This window comes from Oncorhynchus nerka, linkage group LG8, assembly GCF_034236695.1.
Source record: "Oncorhynchus nerka isolate Pitt River linkage group LG8, Oner_Uvic_2.0, whole genome shotgun sequence".
Taxonomy (NCBI): Eukaryota; Metazoa; Chordata; class Actinopteri; order Salmoniformes; family Salmonidae; genus Oncorhynchus; species Oncorhynchus nerka.
The window spans coordinates 35,400,263-35,418,575 of NC_088403.1; the positions used below are offsets into that span (position 1 = coordinate 35,400,263).

General features: G+C 43.4%; 1 protein-coding gene across 2 annotated transcripts in view; it reads left to right on the top strand.

The window, feature by feature from the left end:
• Positions 1–18,313, top strand: part of LOC115133202 (ras-related and estrogen-regulated growth inhibitor-like) — a 63,027-nt gene that overhangs the window by 5,141 nt on the left and 39,573 nt on the right. The gene's annotated exons all lie outside the window — the stretch shown is intronic.

The following is an 18,313-nucleotide window of genomic DNA, read 5'->3' on the forward strand; positions in this document are numbered from 1 at the left end:
TAAAAGGGAAGTATCTTTTACAGCCCAGCCCTGTATATTGCAAGACTTCACACACATTATCCTCCTGTGACAGCCAAACTCAACTGGCGGACCGTGGTCCGGTTCCAGACCCAGTTAAGGGTCAATACGGACCGAAACATCATTTAGTTCTATAAAAGTAAATTATTTTTTAGATGGCTTTAAAAAACAAAATGTAATTCTTCCCACAACCAATGTGCCTAATATACAGTGAGTCCGTAGCCCTTGTGAAAAGTGCCAATGTTACGACAATAGTAATATCGATCCGATGTATCTCCTAAACACTGGGGTGAAGCATTTCGCTACACTCGCATTAACATCTGCTAACCATGTGTATGTGACAAATAAAATGTGATTTGAAACAAGATTAACCAACTCAAATCCCAATATGAGAGGTCCACCAAAGTCCATGTCGATTCCCTGACAGCCCAACAACATGCAATGGAGTATTCACTGAGGATAGCCTGGGTTTTGGGAAAACACGAAAAAACATTTTCTGATGGCAAGATGGTAAAATTAATCATGTGTGAAGTTGCTGACACCTTGCTTGAAGGTAACTGTTGTTACCTGTTGTTCCCTGTTGGCTGGGCTCCCTGCCTGTGCCATTAAACCCCTACAACTTATCCAGAACGCCGCAGCCCGTCTGGTGTTCAACCTTCCCAAGTTCTCTCACGTCACCCCGCTCCTCCGCTCTCTCCACTGGCTTCCAGTTGAAGCTCGCATCCGCTACAAGACCATGGTGCTTGCCTACGGAGCTGTGAGGGGAACGGCACCTCAGTACCTCCAGGCTCTGATCAGGCCCTACACCCAAACAAGGGCACTGCGTTCATCCACCTCTGGCCTGCTCGCCTCCCTACCACTGAGGAAGTACAGTTCCCGCGCAGCCCAGTCAAAACTGTTCGCTGCTCTGGCCCCCCAATGGTGGAACAAACTCCCTCACGACGCCAGGACAGCGGAGTCAATCACCACCTTCCGGAGACACCTGAAACCCCACCTCTTTCAGGAATACCTAGGATAGGATAAAGTAATCCTTCTCACCCCCCTTAAAAGATTTAGATGCACTATTGTAAAGTGGCTGTTCCACTGGATGTCTTAAGGTGAACGCACCAATTTGTAAGTCGCTCTGGACAAGAGCGTCTGCTAAATGACTTAAATGTAAATGTAACAAAATAATTAGCTTAGGGAAAGATCAGATCCCACTGTCAGATTCCATAGCAATGAGAACTGAAATATTAGCTGAAGATTTGACTTAACAACTTGATGAGGCTATTCAGAATGCACCATGCATTTCATTGGCTGTGGATGAATCAACAGATAACATTGGTAATGCCCAGCTTCTGGTGTTTGTCAGATTGTATAATGAAGCAAAGAAGTAATTCTGTGAGGAGCTGTTGGGCTTAACAAATCTAGAAGCACCCGGGCGGGGAGAGGATACCCATGAGACCTTCAAAGGGGTGCTGACAAAAAGGGGGACAGATCTGAAGTCCGTGGTCTCCATCACAACAGATGGCGCTCCAGCCTTGATAGGAAAAGAGAGGGGTGGCTGGTTGCACGTTTTGAAAGAGGACCACCCTAAACCTGACGACATACCATTGCATCACCCATCAATCGGTCCTGTGTGCCAGTCTGGGAAAAGAGTATTCTAAGGTCATGACAACACGATGATGAACTTTTTGAGAGTAACATCATCCCTATAACACCGCCTGCTACGAGGCTCTCTGACAGAGACCAATGCCATTTTTATTACTTACTATTGCACAATATCGTATTGCTCAGCAAAGGCAGGGTTTTGGAATGCTTTTGGGCCATTCGGGAGGAAATGCAAGCTTTCTTATTAGAGCAAAAGAGTGAGAAGGCGACTCTGTTGTCTGAGTTTTTGGAAGATGAGAGGACTGGAACTGCTGACCAGTTGCATTTTTGACAGACATTACATCACACCTTAACAATGTTACGGTGCAGGGACGGGACTACAGTGTGTGATATAACAGCTGTCCAGGCTTTCCAGAGGAAATTTGAGCTTTTCCAGAATGATCTCCAGGGAGAACTTGTCCACTTCCTCAATCTTCTGGTACAAATGCAGGGAGACTAAGATGTTCCCAACCATGTTGATTTCATCCAGAAGCTAATGGATAACTTCAAGGCTTGCTTTGGTGACTTCACTGTTGGAAGAGAGCTACTGCTGCTCATCCAGAACCCCAAAATGGAGTTGATTGAGCTGCAAGAAAATGTGGCTTTGAAGAAGCAGGCTTGTGATTGGGACCCTGTCATTTTCTGGGGAAAGACGGTGCCTGCAGTTGATGTCCTTGTTCTCAAAAAAACTGGTACTACACATCCTGACCATGTTTGGCTCCACATACAGCTGTAAATCAGTCTTCTCCACAATGACCATTCTTAAAAAAACAAATACCTCACCAGTGAACACCTGTACCAGTGTCTCGGTTGTTCTCACATAATTTGTGCCAAAGTTCAAAGCACTGGCAGGAGACGGTGCAATTTCTCTCGTTGATACAAGGGCAAGTCCCAGAGTGGCTTATACATTAATATTTCCCAAAGTGGCTTTCTGAGCATTCAGATTATTTTTGTTCAACTCTCCTTTGTCCTCCAGAAAACATGCCATCACTAACAGTCTGCAGCCTACATAGACTTGAAATCATTGGCCACTCTAACAAATGAATAACTAGTCACTTTATTAATGCCACTTTAATAATGATGTTTTCATATCTTACATTACTCATCCCATATGTATATACTGTATTTTATACCATCTTGCCTATGCCGCTCGGTCATTGCTCATCCGTATATTTATATGTACATATTCTTATTCCATAGAGAAGTACAAGCATTTCACTACACTTGAATTTCTCTTTTAATGAGTCGGACGAGAGGGATTTACTCCAGACACCCGAACAGGCCCTCTTCCCCGTCATTCGCTGGAGAAAAAGACAGAAGAGGTATCTCGGAAAGAGATTGGAGTGCCTTGTGAGGCTCCGCCGACGAGTGGCTAATCTGCCTTTGTACATTGGCCAATAGTACAGATGGCAATCGCTGGATAATAAATTGGTCGAACGAAAAGCACGTATATCCTACCAACAGGACTTTAACTGTAATCTTATGTTTCACTAAGTCGTAGCTGAACGGCGACATAAATAACATACAGCTGGCGGGTTATACACTGTATCGGCAGGATAGAACAGTAGCCTCTAGTAAAACCAGGGGTGGCGGTCTATGTATATTTGTAAATAACAGCTGGTGCACGATATCTAAGGAAGTCAAGGTTTTGCTCGCCTGAGGTATCTCATGATAAGCTATAGACCACACTATTTACCAAGAGTTTTTATCTGTATTTTTCATAGCTGTCTTACATACCAACACAGACCGATGCTGGCACTAATACCGCACTCAATAAGCTGTATAAGGCCATAAGCAAACAGGAAAATGCTCATCCAGAGGCAGTGCTCCTAGTAACCGGGGACATTAATGCAGGGATACGTAAATCCGTTTTACCTAATTTCTACCAGCGTGTTAAATGTGCAAGCAAAGGAGGCAAAAATGTCCAAACCACATTTACAGAGATGTCTACGAAGCCAGCCCTCCATTTGGCAAATCTGACCATAATTTTATCCTCCTGATTCCTGCTTACAAGCAAAAATTAAAACAGGAAGCACCAGTGACTAGATAAATAAAAAAGTGGTCAGATGAAGCAGATGCTAAGCTACAGGACTGTTTTGCTAGCACAGACTGGAATATGTTCCTGGATTACTCCGATGGCATTGAGGAGTACACCACATCAGTCACTGGATTTATCAATAAGTGAATCAATGACGTTGTCCCCACAGTGACTGTACTTGCATACCCCAACCAGAAGCCATGGATTACAGGCAACATCCACATTGAGCTAAGGGGTAGAGCTGCCACTTTCAAGGAGCGGGACTCCGACTCTTTTCTCTGTATACATCAATGATGTTGCTCTTGCTGCTGGTGAGTCTATGATCCACCTCTACGCAGACGACACCATTCTGTATACTTCTGGCCCTTCTTTCGACACTGTGTTAACTAACCTCCAGATGAGCTTCAATGCCATACAACTCTCCTTCCGTGGCCTCCAACTGCTCTTAAATGTAAGTAAAACTAAATGCATGCTCTTCAACTGCTCACTGCCCACACCTGCCCGACCGACCGCCTGCCCAGCATCACCACTCAGGACGGTTCTGACTTCGGCGATGTCATTTAAAAAATAGCCTCCAACACTCTACTCAACAAATTGGATGCAGTCTCTCACAGTGCCATCCGTTTTGTCACCAAAGCCCCATATACTACCCACCATTGCGACCTGTATGCTCTCGTTGGCTGGCCCTTGCTTCATATTCGTCGCCAAACCCACTGGCTCCAGGTAATCTAAGTCTTTGCTAGGTAAAGCACTGCCTTATCTCAGCTCACTGGTCACCATAGCAGCACCCACCCGTAGCACACGCTCCAGCAGGTATATTTCACTGGTCACCCCCAAAGCCAATTCCTCCTTCGGCCACCTTTCCTTCCAGTTCTCTGCTGCCAAATACTGGAACGAACTGCAAAAATCACTGAAGCTGGAGACTCATATCTCCCTCACTAGCTTTAAGCACCAGCTGTGAGAGCAGCTCATATATCACTGCACCTGTACATAGCCCATCTAAAATTAGCCCATTCAACTACCTTATCCCCATACTGTTATCTATTTTATCTATTTTGCTCATTTGCACCCTAGTATCTCTACTTGTACACTCATCTTCTGCACATCTATCACTCCAGTGTGTAATTGCTATATTGTAATTATTTTGCCACTGTGGCCTATTTGTTGCCTTGCCTCCATTATCCTACCTCATTTGCACACACTGTGTATATATGTGTATATATATTTACATTTAAGTCATTTAGCAGACGCTCTTATCCAGAGCGACTTACAAATTGGTGCATTCACCTTATGACCTCCAGTGGAACAGTAGTGCATCTAAATCTTTTCAGGGGGAGGGGGGGTGAGAGGGATTACTTTATCCTATCCTAGGTATTCCTTAAAGAGGTGGGGTTTCAGGTGTCTCCGGAAGGTGGTGATTGACTCCGCTGTCCTGGCGTCGTGAGGGAGTTTGTTCCACCATTGGGGGGCCAGAGCAGCGAACAGTTTTGACTGGGCTGAGCGGGAACTGTACTTCCTCAGTGGTAGGGAGGCGAGCAGGCCAGAGGTGGATGAACGCAGTGCCCTTGTTTGGGTGTAGGGCCTGATCAGAGCCTGGAGGTACTGAGGTGCCGTTCCCCTCACAGCTCCGTAGGCAAGCACCATGGTCTTGTAGCGGATGCGAGCTTCAACTGGAAGCCAGTGGAGGGAGCGGAGGAGCGGGGTGACGTGAGAGAACTTGGGAAGGTTGAACACCAGACGGGCTGCGGCGTTCTGGATGAGTTGTAGGGGTTTAATGGCACAGGCAGGGAGCCCAGCCAACAGCGAGTTGCAGTAATCCAGACGGGAGATGACAAGTGCCTGGATTAGGACCTGCGCCGCTTCCTGCTGTGTGAGGCAGGGTCGTACTCTGCGGATGTTGTAGAGCATGAACCTACAGGAACGGGCCACCGCCTTGATGTTAGTTGAGAACGACAGGGTGTTGTCCAGGATCACGCCAAGGTTCTTAGCGCTCTGGGAGGAGGACACAATGGAGTTGTCAACCGTGATGGCGAGATCATGGAACGGGCAGTCCTTCCCCGGGAGGAAGAGCAGCTCCGTCTTGCCGAGGTTCAGCTTGAGGTGGTGATCCGTCATCCACACGGATATGTCTGCCAGACATGCAGAGATGCGATTCGCCACCTGGTCATCAGAAGGGGGAAAGGAGAAGATTAATTGTGTGTCGTCTGCATAGCAATGATAGGAGAGACCATGTGAGGTTATGACAGAGCCAAGTGACTTGGTGTATAGCGAGAATAGGAGAGGGCCTAGAACAGAGCCCTGGGGACACCAGTGGTGAGAGCACGTGGTGTGGAGACGGATTCTCGCCACGCCACCTGGTAGGAGCGACCTGTCAGGTAGGACGCAATCAAGCGTGGGCCGCGCCGGAGATGCCCAACTCGGAGAGGGTGGAGAGGAGGATCTGATGGTTCACAGTATCGAAGGCAGCCGATAGGTCTAGAAGGATGAGAGCAGAGGAGAGAGAGTTAGCTTTAGCAGTGCGGAGCGCCTCCGTGATACAGAGAAGAGCAGTCTCAGTTGAATGACTAGTCTTGAAACCTGACTGATTTGGATCAAGAAGGTCATTCTGAGAGAGATAGCGGGAGAGCTGACCAAGGACGGCACGTTCAAGAGTTTTGGAGAGAAAAGAAAGAAGGGATACTGGTCTGTAGTTGTTGACATCGGAGGGATCGAGTGTAGGTTTTTTCAGAAGGGGTGCAACTCTCGCTCTCTTGAAGACGGAAGGGACGTAGCCAGCGGTCAGGGATGAGTTGATGAGCGAGGTGAGGTAAGGGAGGAGGTCTCCGGAAATGGTCTGGAGAAGAGAGGAGGGGATAGGGTCAAGCGGGCAGGTTGTAGGGCGGCCGGCCGTCACAAGACGCGAGATTTCATCTGGAGAGAGAGGGGAGAAAGAGGTCAGAGCACAGGGTAGGGCAGTGTGAGCAGAACCAGCGGTGTCGTTTGACTTAGCAAACGAGGATCGGATGTCGTCGACCTTCTTTTCAAAATGGTTGACGAAGTCATCTGCAGAGAGGGAGGAGGGGGGGGGGGGAGGAGGATTCAGGAGGGAGGAGAAGGTTGCAAAGAGCTTCCTAGGGTTAGAGGCAGATGCTTGGAATTTAGAGTGGTAGAAAGTGGCTTTAGCAGCAGAGAGAGAAGAGGAAAATGTAGAGAGGAGGGAGTGAAAGGATGTCAGGTCCGCAGGGAGGCGAGTTTTCCTCCATTTCCGCTCGGCTGCCCGGAGCCCTGTTCTGTGAGCTCGCAATGAGTCGTCCGAGCCACGGAGCGGGAGGGGAGGACCGAGCCGGCCTGGAGGATAGGGGACATAGAGAGTCAAAGGATGCAGAAAGGGAGGAGAGGAGGGTTGAGGAGGCAGAATCAGGAGATAGGTTGGAGAAGGTTTGAGCAGAGGGAAGAGATGATAGGATGGAAGAGGAGAGAGTAGCGGGAAGAGAGAGCGAAGGTTGGGACGGCGCGATACCATCCGAGTAGGGGCAGTGTGGGAAGTGTTGGATGAGAGCGAGAGGGAAAAGGATACAAGGTAGTGGTCGGAGACTTGGAGGGGAGTTGCAACGAGGTTAGTGGAAGAACAGCATCTAGTAAAGATGAGGTCGAGCGTATTTCCTGCCTTGTGAGTAGGGGGGAAGGTGAGAGGGTGAGGTCAAAAGAGGAGAGGAGTGGAAAGAAGGAGGCAGAGAGGAATGAGTCAAAGGTAGGCGTGGGGAGGTTAAAGTCGCCCAGAACTGTGAGAGGTGAGCCGTCCTCAGGAAAGGAGCTTATCAAGGCATCAAGCTCATTGATGAACTCTCCGAGGGAACCTGGAGGGCGATAAATGATAAGGATGTTAAGCTTGAAAGGGCTGGTAACTGTGACAGCATGGAATTCAAAGGAGGCGATAGACAGATGGGTAAGGGAGAAAGAGAGAATGACCACTTGGGAGAGATGAGGATCCCGGTGCCACCACCCCGCTGACCAGAAGCTCTCGGGGTGTGCGAGAACACGTGGGCAGACGAAGAGAGAGCAGTAGGAGTAGCAGTGTTGTCTGTGGTGATCCATGTTTCCGTCAGTGCCAAGAAGTCGAGGGACTGGAGGGAGGCATAGGCTGAGATGAACTCTGCCTTGTTGGCCGCAGATCGGCAGTTCCAGAGGCTACCGGAGACCTGGAACTCCACGTGGGTCGTGCGCGCTGGGACCACCAGATTAGGGTGGCCGCGGCCACGCGGTGTGGAGCGTTTGTATGGTCTGTGCAGAGAGGAGAGAACAGGGATAGACAGACACATAGTTGACAGGCTACACAAGAGGCTACGCTAATGCAAAGGAGATTGGAATGACAAGTGGACTACACGTCTCGAGTGTTCAGAAAGTTAAGCTTACGTAGCAAGAATCTTATTGACTAAAATGATTAAAATTATACAGTACTGCTGAAGTAGGCTAGCTGGCAGAGGCTGCGTTGTTGACTAAGTAGGCTAGTTGGCATTGGCTGCGTTGTTGACACTACACTAATCAAGTCGTTCCGTTGAGTGTAATAGTTTCTACTGTGCTGCTATTCGGGGCTAGCTGGCTAGCTAGCAGTGTTGATTACGTTACGTTGCGTTAAAAGAACGACAATAGCTAGCTAACTAACCTAGGAAATCGCTCTAGACTACACAATTATCTTTGATACAAAGACGGCTGTGTAGCTAGCTATGTAGCTAGCTACGATCAAACAAATCAAGCCGTTGTACTGTAATGAAATGAAATGAAAAATGTGATACTACCTGGAGCGAAGCGAAATGCGACCGGATTGTTGAGTGCAGAAGTTCTGTTCGGTAGACGTTGGCTAGCTGTTGGCTAGCTAGCAGAGTCTCCTATGTTAAGGACGACATAAAACTACACACTCTAAACTACACAATTATCTTGGGTACGAAGACAGCAAAGACAACTATGTAGCTAGCTAACACTGCACTAATCAAGTCGTTCAGTTGAGTGTAATAGTTGTGCTGCTAATCGGTAGACGGTGGACTAGCTAACGGTGGACGTTAGCTAGCTGGCTAGCTGCAGGGCAGTGTAGACTGCGTTAGGACGACGAAATACGATAATTACGCAATTATCTATGATACAAAGACGGCTGTGTAGCTAGCTAAGAAGAAATTGATAAGATTAGACAAATCAAACCGTTGTACTATAATGAAATGTAATGAAATGTAATGAAATGTAATACTACCTGCGGATCGAGTGCAGATGCGACCGCTCGCTCCAACCCGGAAGTATATATATATACTTTTTATATATATATATATACTTTTTCTATTGTATTATTGACTGTATGTTTGTTTATTCCATGTGTAACTCTGTGTTATTTGTGTTGCACTGCTTTGCTTTATCTTGGTCGCAGTTGTAAATGAGAACTTGTCCTCAACTAGCCTGCCTGGTTAAAAAAATGTAATATTAAATAACCCGGAAGCTTATAAGAAATCCCGCTATTCCCTCCGACGAACCATCAAACAGGCAAAGCGTCAATACAGGACTAAGATCGAATCGTACTACACCAGCTCCGACACTCATCTGATGTGGCAGGGCTTGCAAACTGTTACAGATTACAAAGGGAAGCACAGCAGAGTGCTGCCCAGTGACACGAGCCTACCAGACGAGCTAAATTACTTCTATGCTCGCTTCGAGGCAAGTAACACTGAAAAATGCATGAGAGCATCAGCTGAAGACTGTGATCATGCAGTCATTGATGTACTGGGCCATACGCCCAGTACATCACTGGGGCCAAGCTTCCTGCCATCCAGGACCTCTATACCAGGCGGTGTCAAAGGAAGGCCCTAAAAATTGTCAGACTCCAGCCACCCTAGTCATAGACTGTTCTCTTTGCTACCGCACGGCAAGCGGGGGCCGGAGCGCCAAGTCTAGGTCCAAGAGGCTTCTAAACAGCTTCTACCCCCAACCCATAAGACTCCTGAACATCAAATCAAATGGCTACCTAGACTATATGCATCCCCCCCCTCTTTTACACTGCTGCTACTCTCTTATTATCTATGCATAAGTCACTGTAATAACTCTACCCACGTATATATTACCTTGACTAACCTGTGCCCCCGCACATTGACTCTGTACCGGTACAACCTGTATATAGCCTCGCTATTGTTATTTTACTGCTGCTCTTTAATTATTTGTTTATTTTCTTTTCTTAATGCATTGTTAGTTAAGGGCTTGTAAGTAAGAATTTCACTTCTGATCATGTTGTATGACTTTCTCAGAAACAAATATTCAAAACCACATGACGTTCAACACATTACTCCTAATAAATGAGAGAGAAGTACTACTCTCCAGCACATACTGTACTGATAAAAGTCTGAGGAAAAGGAGTGAGGAGACGTTTAGGCTAGCAGCTTTGGGATGTATCAGGCACCAGTTTGTGAAGCAATTTCCCTTGACTCCATCTACACTTGAAAGAAAATGGAGGTACGATCAAGTGTAATGTATTACATAAATAAAGCGAATTGGATGGAAAATGGTGAAAAATGCACAAAATTGTTCTTGAATCTACCAAAAATAATTTAGAGTTTACCAAATTATCTTTTGAGAGAAAGCAAAACGTTTAAAATATACAGGAAGACCTGTGTGAAGGCCAACTTACAGAAGAGGATCTTTTTGAGGCAATAAAATCTTTTCAGTCTGGAAAAACACCAGGGCTTGACGGTATACCAGTAGAAGTATATCAGACCTTTTTTTGATGTACTCAAAGATCCAGCATTAGCATGTTTTACTCTTATACAAATGGTAGACTTTCAGGTACCCAACAAGAAGTTCTGATTTCATTACTACTAAAACATGACCCAGGTGGTAAGTATAAAGATCCAGTACATTTAAAAAACTGGATGCCACTAACACTTCAATGTTATGTGAAAATCCTGGTGAAATGCATAGCACATAGAATAAAAAAGGTTTTACCAGATTTTTTTATTTTTTACATGGACGATATATTGGAGATAATATACAACAATTACTTGAAGCAATTGAACATTATGAAACATTGAAGAGACCAGGCCTGGTCTTCATAGCAGATTTAGAAAAGGCGTTTGATAAAGTACGACTAGAATTTATATTTAAATGCCTGGATTACTTTAATTTAGTTGAATCTCTTATACAATGGGTTAAAGTTACGTACAGCAACCCTAGATGTAAATAGTAAATAATGGTTACTTCTCAAAGTATTGTGCTTTTAAGAGGAGGTAAACAAGGCTGTCCGTTGTCTCCATATCTATTTATTATGGCCATTGAAATGCTAGCTATTAAAATTAGATCCAACAAGAACATTAAGTGGTTAGAAATCCTGGGGATAAAAACAAGTGTTAATGTATGCCGATGACTAGTTTTTTTTTCTTAAGTTCACAATCTGGATCCCTGCACAGTCTCATTGAAGATCTTGATCACTTTTCTAGCCTCTCTGGATTAAAACCTAATTATGACAAGTGTACCATATTACGTATTGGATCGTTAAAAATAGTGTTTACATTACCTTGTAGTTTACCAATAAAATGGACGGATGGTGAAGTAGACATACTTTGTATTCACATCTCAAAAAATATAAATGAACTAGAAAATTAGCAAAAATAGTTAAGATTCTGCAACCATGGAGAGGTAAATACTTGTCTATTTATGGAAAAATCACAAGTCTTTGGTCCTATCACAGTTTACTTACTTACTAATGATGACTCATTTTTTAAATCATTTGAGCAACAAAAAAAATAATTTTATTTGGAATGTTAAGCCAAAATTCAACTGGCCTATTTATATAATGAATATAAGTTTGGGGGCTAAAATGATTAAATATTAAAGCTTTAAAGCTCTCACTAAAAGCTTCACTCAGACAAGAATTATATTCAAACCCAAAATGGTTCTCAGGTAGATTATTAAGAAAGGCTCTTCCTTTGTTCAAAAATGGCCTTTTTATACAGATTACAACTTCTCATTTCCCGACTAATTGAAAATTAAATTTTGTTTAAAGTATTGCCCTTTTCTTAAACAGGCTGGTTACAATTTCAGTTTTATTCTCCAGAAAAGATAGAACAAAAATGTTGACAGCTGCGCCATACAGGTTACAAAATAAATGGGAAAAGAGTTTTGATGTACCAATTCCATGGCATATGGTTTATGAACGGGTACAAAACCACACTTGACTCGACACTTAGTTTTTCAATTTAAAGTATTATATATAATTATTGCCACCAACAGAATGCTATATATATATTGTTGTATGCCTCATATATATATATATGAGGCATACAACAATCTCGGCTCTGCATATTTTGCTGCGAAGAGTCAATAGGTTATTTATTCTGGTGTTGCCCCTACAGTATGTAGCTTGTTTCTGGTCACAGGTTCAGGAATGGTAAATAAATCACAGTATGCACTTAAAATTAACCTTACAAATAGCAGTGATGGGCAATTTGGAAAGCCATAGTCAGTCAATAAATAATACTCGTAGGAAAGGTTTATCTTTAGCTCACAATCTGTGGATACTATACGATTTAGAAAGGAACAAAATTATATAAAACATCACAGCACAATTGTAAAATATATGGCACATGGAAACCAAATGAGGGTGGTCTATGGTGGTAGGTGGGATGGTCTGAGAGTGGCTGAGGGTTGGGATTAAATAGCTTATGTTGGTAAAGTATTATTGTTATGTGACTGCTTTATATAAAAGTACCATGTATGTAAAATGTACAGTTAAGTCGGAAGTTTACATACACTTATGTTGGAGTCATTATTAAAACTCCTTTTTCAACCACTCCACAAATTTCTTGTTAACAAACTATACTTTTGGCAAGTCGGTTATGGCACCTACTATGTGCATAAAACAAGTAATTTATCCAATAATTGTTTACAGAGAGATTTCAATTATAATTCACTGTATCACAAGTCCAGTGGGTCAGAAGTTTACATAAAAAGTTGCCTGTGCCTTTAAACCGCTTGGAAAATTCTAGAAAATTATCATGACTTTAGAAGCTTCTGACAGGCTAATTGACATTGTTTGAGTCAATTGGAGGTGTACCTGTGGATATATTTCAAGGCCTACCTTCAAACTCAGTGCCTCTTTGCTTGACATCATGGGAAAATCAAAAGAAATCAGCCAAGACCTCAGAAAAACAATTGTAGACCTCTACATGTCTGGTTCATCCTTGGGAGCAATTTCCAAATGCCTGAAGGTACCACGTTCATCTGTACAAACAATAGTACGCAAGTATAAACACCATGAGACCGCGCAGCCGTCATACTGCACAGGAAGGTGATGCGTTCTGTCTCCTAGAGATTAATTACTTTGGTGTGAAAAGTTCAAATCAATCCCAGAACAACAGCAAAGGACCTTGTGAAGATGCTAGAGGAAACCGGTACAAAAGTATCTATATCCACAGTAAAACGAGTCCTACATTGACATAACCTCAAAGGCCGCTCGGTAGGGGATAAGCCACTGCTCCAAAACCGCCATAAAAAAAGCCAGACTATGGTTTGCAACTGCACATGGGGACAAAGATCGTACTTTTTTTCCCTCTGGTCTGATGAAACAAAAATAGAACTGTTTGACAATAATGACCATTGTTATGTTTAGAGGAGAAAGGGGGAGGCTTGCAAGCCGAAGAACACCATCCCAACCATGAAGCATGGGAGTGGCAGCATCATGTTGTGGGAGTTCTTTGCTGCAGGAGGGACTGGTGCACTTCACAAAATAGATGGCATCACGAGGGAGGAGAATTATGTGGATGTATTGAAGCAACATCTCAAGTAAAAGTTAAAGCTTGGTCCGCAACTGGGTCTTCCAAATGGACAATGACCCCAAACATACTTCCAAAGTTGTGGCAAAATGGATTAAGGACAACAAAGTCAAGGTATTGGAGTGGCCATCGCAAAGCTCTGACTTCCAATCCTATAGAAAATTTGTGGACAGAACTGAAAAAGCGTGTGCGAGCGAGGAGGCCTATAAACCTGACTCGGTTACACCAGCTCTGTCAGGAGGAATGGGCCAAAATTCACCCAACTTATTGTGGGAAGCTTGTGGAAGGCTACCTGAAATGTTTGACCCAAGTTAAACAATTTAAAGGCAATGCTACCAAATACTAATTGAGTGTATGTACACTTCTGACCCACTGGGAATGTGATGAAAGAAATAAAAGCTGAAATAAATCATTCTCTCTACTATTATTCTGACATTTCACATTCTTAAAATAAAGTGGTGATCCTAACTGACCTAGGACGGGGAATATTTACTAGGATTAAATGTCAGGACTTGTGAAAAGTTTAAATGTATTTGGCTACGGTATATATTAACTTCTGACTTCAACTGTATGTATATGTAGCAAAAAAAAGCTACAATAAAAATATATGTCCTTCAAAGAGGGTTAATAATAAAAAGTCAAATAACTTGAAAGAAGAGGTCCAACGTATCAGTATGGTTCTCAAAGGTTCAGCCTTTGCAAATCTGAGACTGAGGTCTTTGACCAAAGAGAGCGAATGGCAGCTGAAAATTGGTGACAGCCGCCTCCAACGTCAATTACAAGAGAAAGTTACCACCGAGTGAAATGAGTATGACGAAACATTGGCACTTGGCTAAAGCTAAGTGCTTTTTCTAATTTTCTGAACAATTCTGCAGAATCCGATGTCAATTATACCCAGCTATGAACCCAACTTAGCAAGTAGAGGAAGATATACTGTGCATGTTGTGTTTTTCAACCATATAGGCTTACTTGCATTCAGCAAGACCGGGGTTATCAGTGGATGAGGAGAGAGTTTGAGTCAGAGAGGGTGGGTGTGATTGCTTTCTGAGAATATATCGGTAGCCTGGTTAACCTGACAGAACCACTGTAGTGTTTCCAGGAAGCTAAGACCCGGAGATTAATTGCAAATTGACACTTGCATTAAGGATTTTAGGGTTTGAGTAGAAAGTGCAGTAGCCCATTACTCTTCTGACAACCCACACTGACCCACACACATGCATGCACGGACGCACTTCTAGGCTCTGCCCTAATTTATGTGTTCTCTGTCACCTGGAGCTGCATGGCAAATGGTGCAGGAACACAAGGAAAACACAAAAGGACAATGCCCAAGGAAAAGTAAGCCATTCCCCCTCTGAGTGGCCAAAATGTGTCTCTCCTTTGACTATTGAATGTGTGATGATACCAGACATGGATACTATAGTGTTATCCTATCTGAATCTTGTCCCCTAAAGAGGACTCTGAAGCTATCTGTATGTATGTATGTATGTATGATCTCTGTGGTTACTTGTACAGGGTGAATTTTAAATGACTCTATGCAAAGGGATTTTATTCTCCTCTCAGGAATGATTTACATTGGTCTTATCCCTCATACAAGTCTTTAAATGCTGTGACACCATTTGGAGATTGAGCCTGGTAGTCAGGTTACTGTAAACTTGGTATCGTTTCATTGGTGGTTGTTTTTATTTATTGAATTTTTAAATAATTGACCCTTTTATTTAACTAGGCAAGTCGGTTAGGAACAAATTCTTATTTACAATGACGGCCCACACCGGCCAAACCCGGACGACGCCGGGCCAATTGTTCGCCGCCCTATGAGACTCCCAATCACGGCCGGTTGCGATACAGCCTGTTGTGATACAGCCTGGATTCTAACTTGTAGTGTCTACTGACGCCTCAAGCACTGAGATGCAGTGCCTTAGTCCGCTGCACCACTTCAGATGTTATAAATTGAATTAAATGCATGTTGTCCTCTCTTATCCTGTATCCATTCCATGGAGGAAGGTTGTATGATCAATTCCCATTTCCTAGGCATCTCTTTGTTCATGCTTTGTCTTGTAAGTTAACCTTAGGCTCTATATGCCTAGAATGCTTTTGTTAATGTCAGCATTTCCTTGTAACTTAAGTGTTATGCCTTGCATGTGAATCCATTCATTTTACAAAGTAATTAAATACACTTGTATTTAGAATTAAATTAAAGTATTTCTTGATTGCCTAGTATTGTAACTTAACTATAGTCTCTTCCATATTGCAAAATAATATTTATGAAGTCAGAAACATTTTAATAGGTTCATTGCTTAGTCTTACTATGAGTCGCATATGTGAGGTACACTACACACTCGCACACTTGAAAGGGGATGATTCTTTTTGTGGTCTCTTCAATAAGTTGAACACAGAGTCTCGATGGGGGTGCATAACATCAGGTTACTCAGACCTCTTTCAGAGCTCACAAATATGGCTGTTGTTTATGACGATGATAGTCAGGATAACATACACAGTTACACACATCCCACAGACTATATGGGTGCAGGAGAATAGCATGTGAAGATGTAGGCCCAAAGGTATTTTATTAGTTATTGCAGTATGAGTTGGCACAAAAACATTATGGCTTCAGTCCAAACCTGCCCCCCCCCCCTTCCTCAAAAGGAATCTCCTTACATTGGAGTACACAGTACATCTTCTGCCTCTGTTTCCAATAGATTTTCAGACAGTCAGCATCACCTCCCTTTCCTTCTTGGTCTCCTGGAGACCGGATGATATTAATGGGCTCTATTTCTGTAAGGGAACGGGAGTGTGACTGCATGCAAACGTTACACATGCACAATCACTGGGTTGTTGGCCAGCAGAAAACATTTACCATCGTAATCAAAAGATTGGTTGGTTCAGGGAAAGGGACGTTTCTTGGCTTGAGGAGGACGGTGTGTGTACATGTTTGTGAGACTTGGTTGGTTAAAAAAAAAATCTTACACACAGACACTCGGGTTTAATAAAGAGTATTGTCTAACCCGGATTGGTTTGTTCAGGGAATGGCAAGGGACATTTCTTGGCTTGAGAACAATGTGTTTGTGAGACTTGGTTTTGATTGGTTGGAGAGATGTCTTGATCTCCTTAGACACACATAAACCCAGGTCTAATAAAGCAACAGAGTATATTGACAGACTGTGTGGATCGTCTGTTCCAGCACTTCTCAAGCTTTGGTTTATTGACTCACTGGAGAGATGCTGGAGTCTGGAGATGCTATTTGTCAAACACACACACACACACACACACTGGCATGCACACAAACTGACACACACACACACACACACAGCCGTGAGATGTCAGCGTGGCTCCGGCAGTGTGGTGTTTTTATTTGGGAGTCCAAATAAAGTGGAAACAAGGTTTATTGAGTGCGAAATGTGGCCCCATAAATGGGCCAGTCTGCTAGATCCCTGAACATCCTGCCTCTCTCCCTCCGCTCCCTCCATCCCTGCCTGACGGAGAAGAAAAGATAACAATAATAAAGTCTCCTGCTCTCCTCTTCTCCTCTCAGCCTAGAAATACTGCTGTTTATGGTTTCCAACCCAGCGCCTCAAGAAGACCATGAATCAGCTTAATGTAAGTGTCTTGTTAAAGAGAGATGTAAACAGTATTTCACGCCGAAAGGGCAAGGATGAGGAGTTGGGCCTTTGGAAAACAAAGAAACTGGCAGGTATTGCTGCCCCGAAGATGAACATCCGCTACATTTCAGGTGGTTATATTATAGACCACACAGTCAGTGTGTTGTTTTGTTGTAGTCTTTTTTTAATGACATTCTGGGAACAGGACCCCCCACAGGTCTTTGTTTTTAATGACATGCCCCTCTAATACAAGTACATGCACACACATTAAAACCCAACGTTCTTTGGAGGATACACCAGATAGAATGGCCACATGGTCTACAGCCAGTTACTCTGATAGAAACTTGCCAGCTCTGCTCAGTTAACTGAGAACAAGCAAATTGCTGTCATCAGGGAAGGCAAAAACCACCAAACAGAAGAAGACTAACTCTTCAAAATGATTATTACACGAGTAGCTTCCCGAGACGGCTAGTCTTGAAAGTAATGGCATTTTTTTTTTCAACTTCTTCTTTCATAATCCTCCCTGAACAACCAATGCCAATTAACAGATAGCAGAAGCTCTAATCCGGATTAAAATTGAGGCAGCTAATATGTGCATGTTAGTGTTTCTCAATGCCTGTATTTAACTATTAAAGGACACCGATAACCTCATCGATTGACAGTCATTTGTGAATTCAGTTAGTGTAGAATTGTTTCTGAACAGGATAAAAGAGAATGGCTATGCACTGATCCATCTCAAGTCATTTGTGATGTACTACTTGAAGGGTAAATCCTAACTTCTGTTTAAGTTGTGCATTGATGTCAAATGGGGCATCGAAGTGAAAATTTCACTTCAGTGAAAGTTACGATTCACCTCCATTGCTAGTGCTGTTACAGGGACCATCTTACCGCCACACTGGCAGTTACGAGTCATGAACGCAGTCAAATTCCACATGACCGTTTAGTCACGGTAACTAGGCTTCTCCAAGCTCTGATGCTGCTGCTCCCATGAGCTCACGTTGCACAACATTTCTATAGGCTATGTAATTGCGTGAGAAAAGAGTTTTGATGTGCTCTATTAAAAAAGAGGCTAAGCCTGCTATATTTATTTCTCAACTTTCCTGATATTAAGCAAATTTCATTATATGACATGTATTATTTTCTCCTGCCCCTGTTCTGAAACAGGTGCATGATAATGGTCCATTCTAAATCAAAACTCATTTCACACACATTATTTAGTATATGTAAAGACCAGATTTAATTAAGAACAGTCT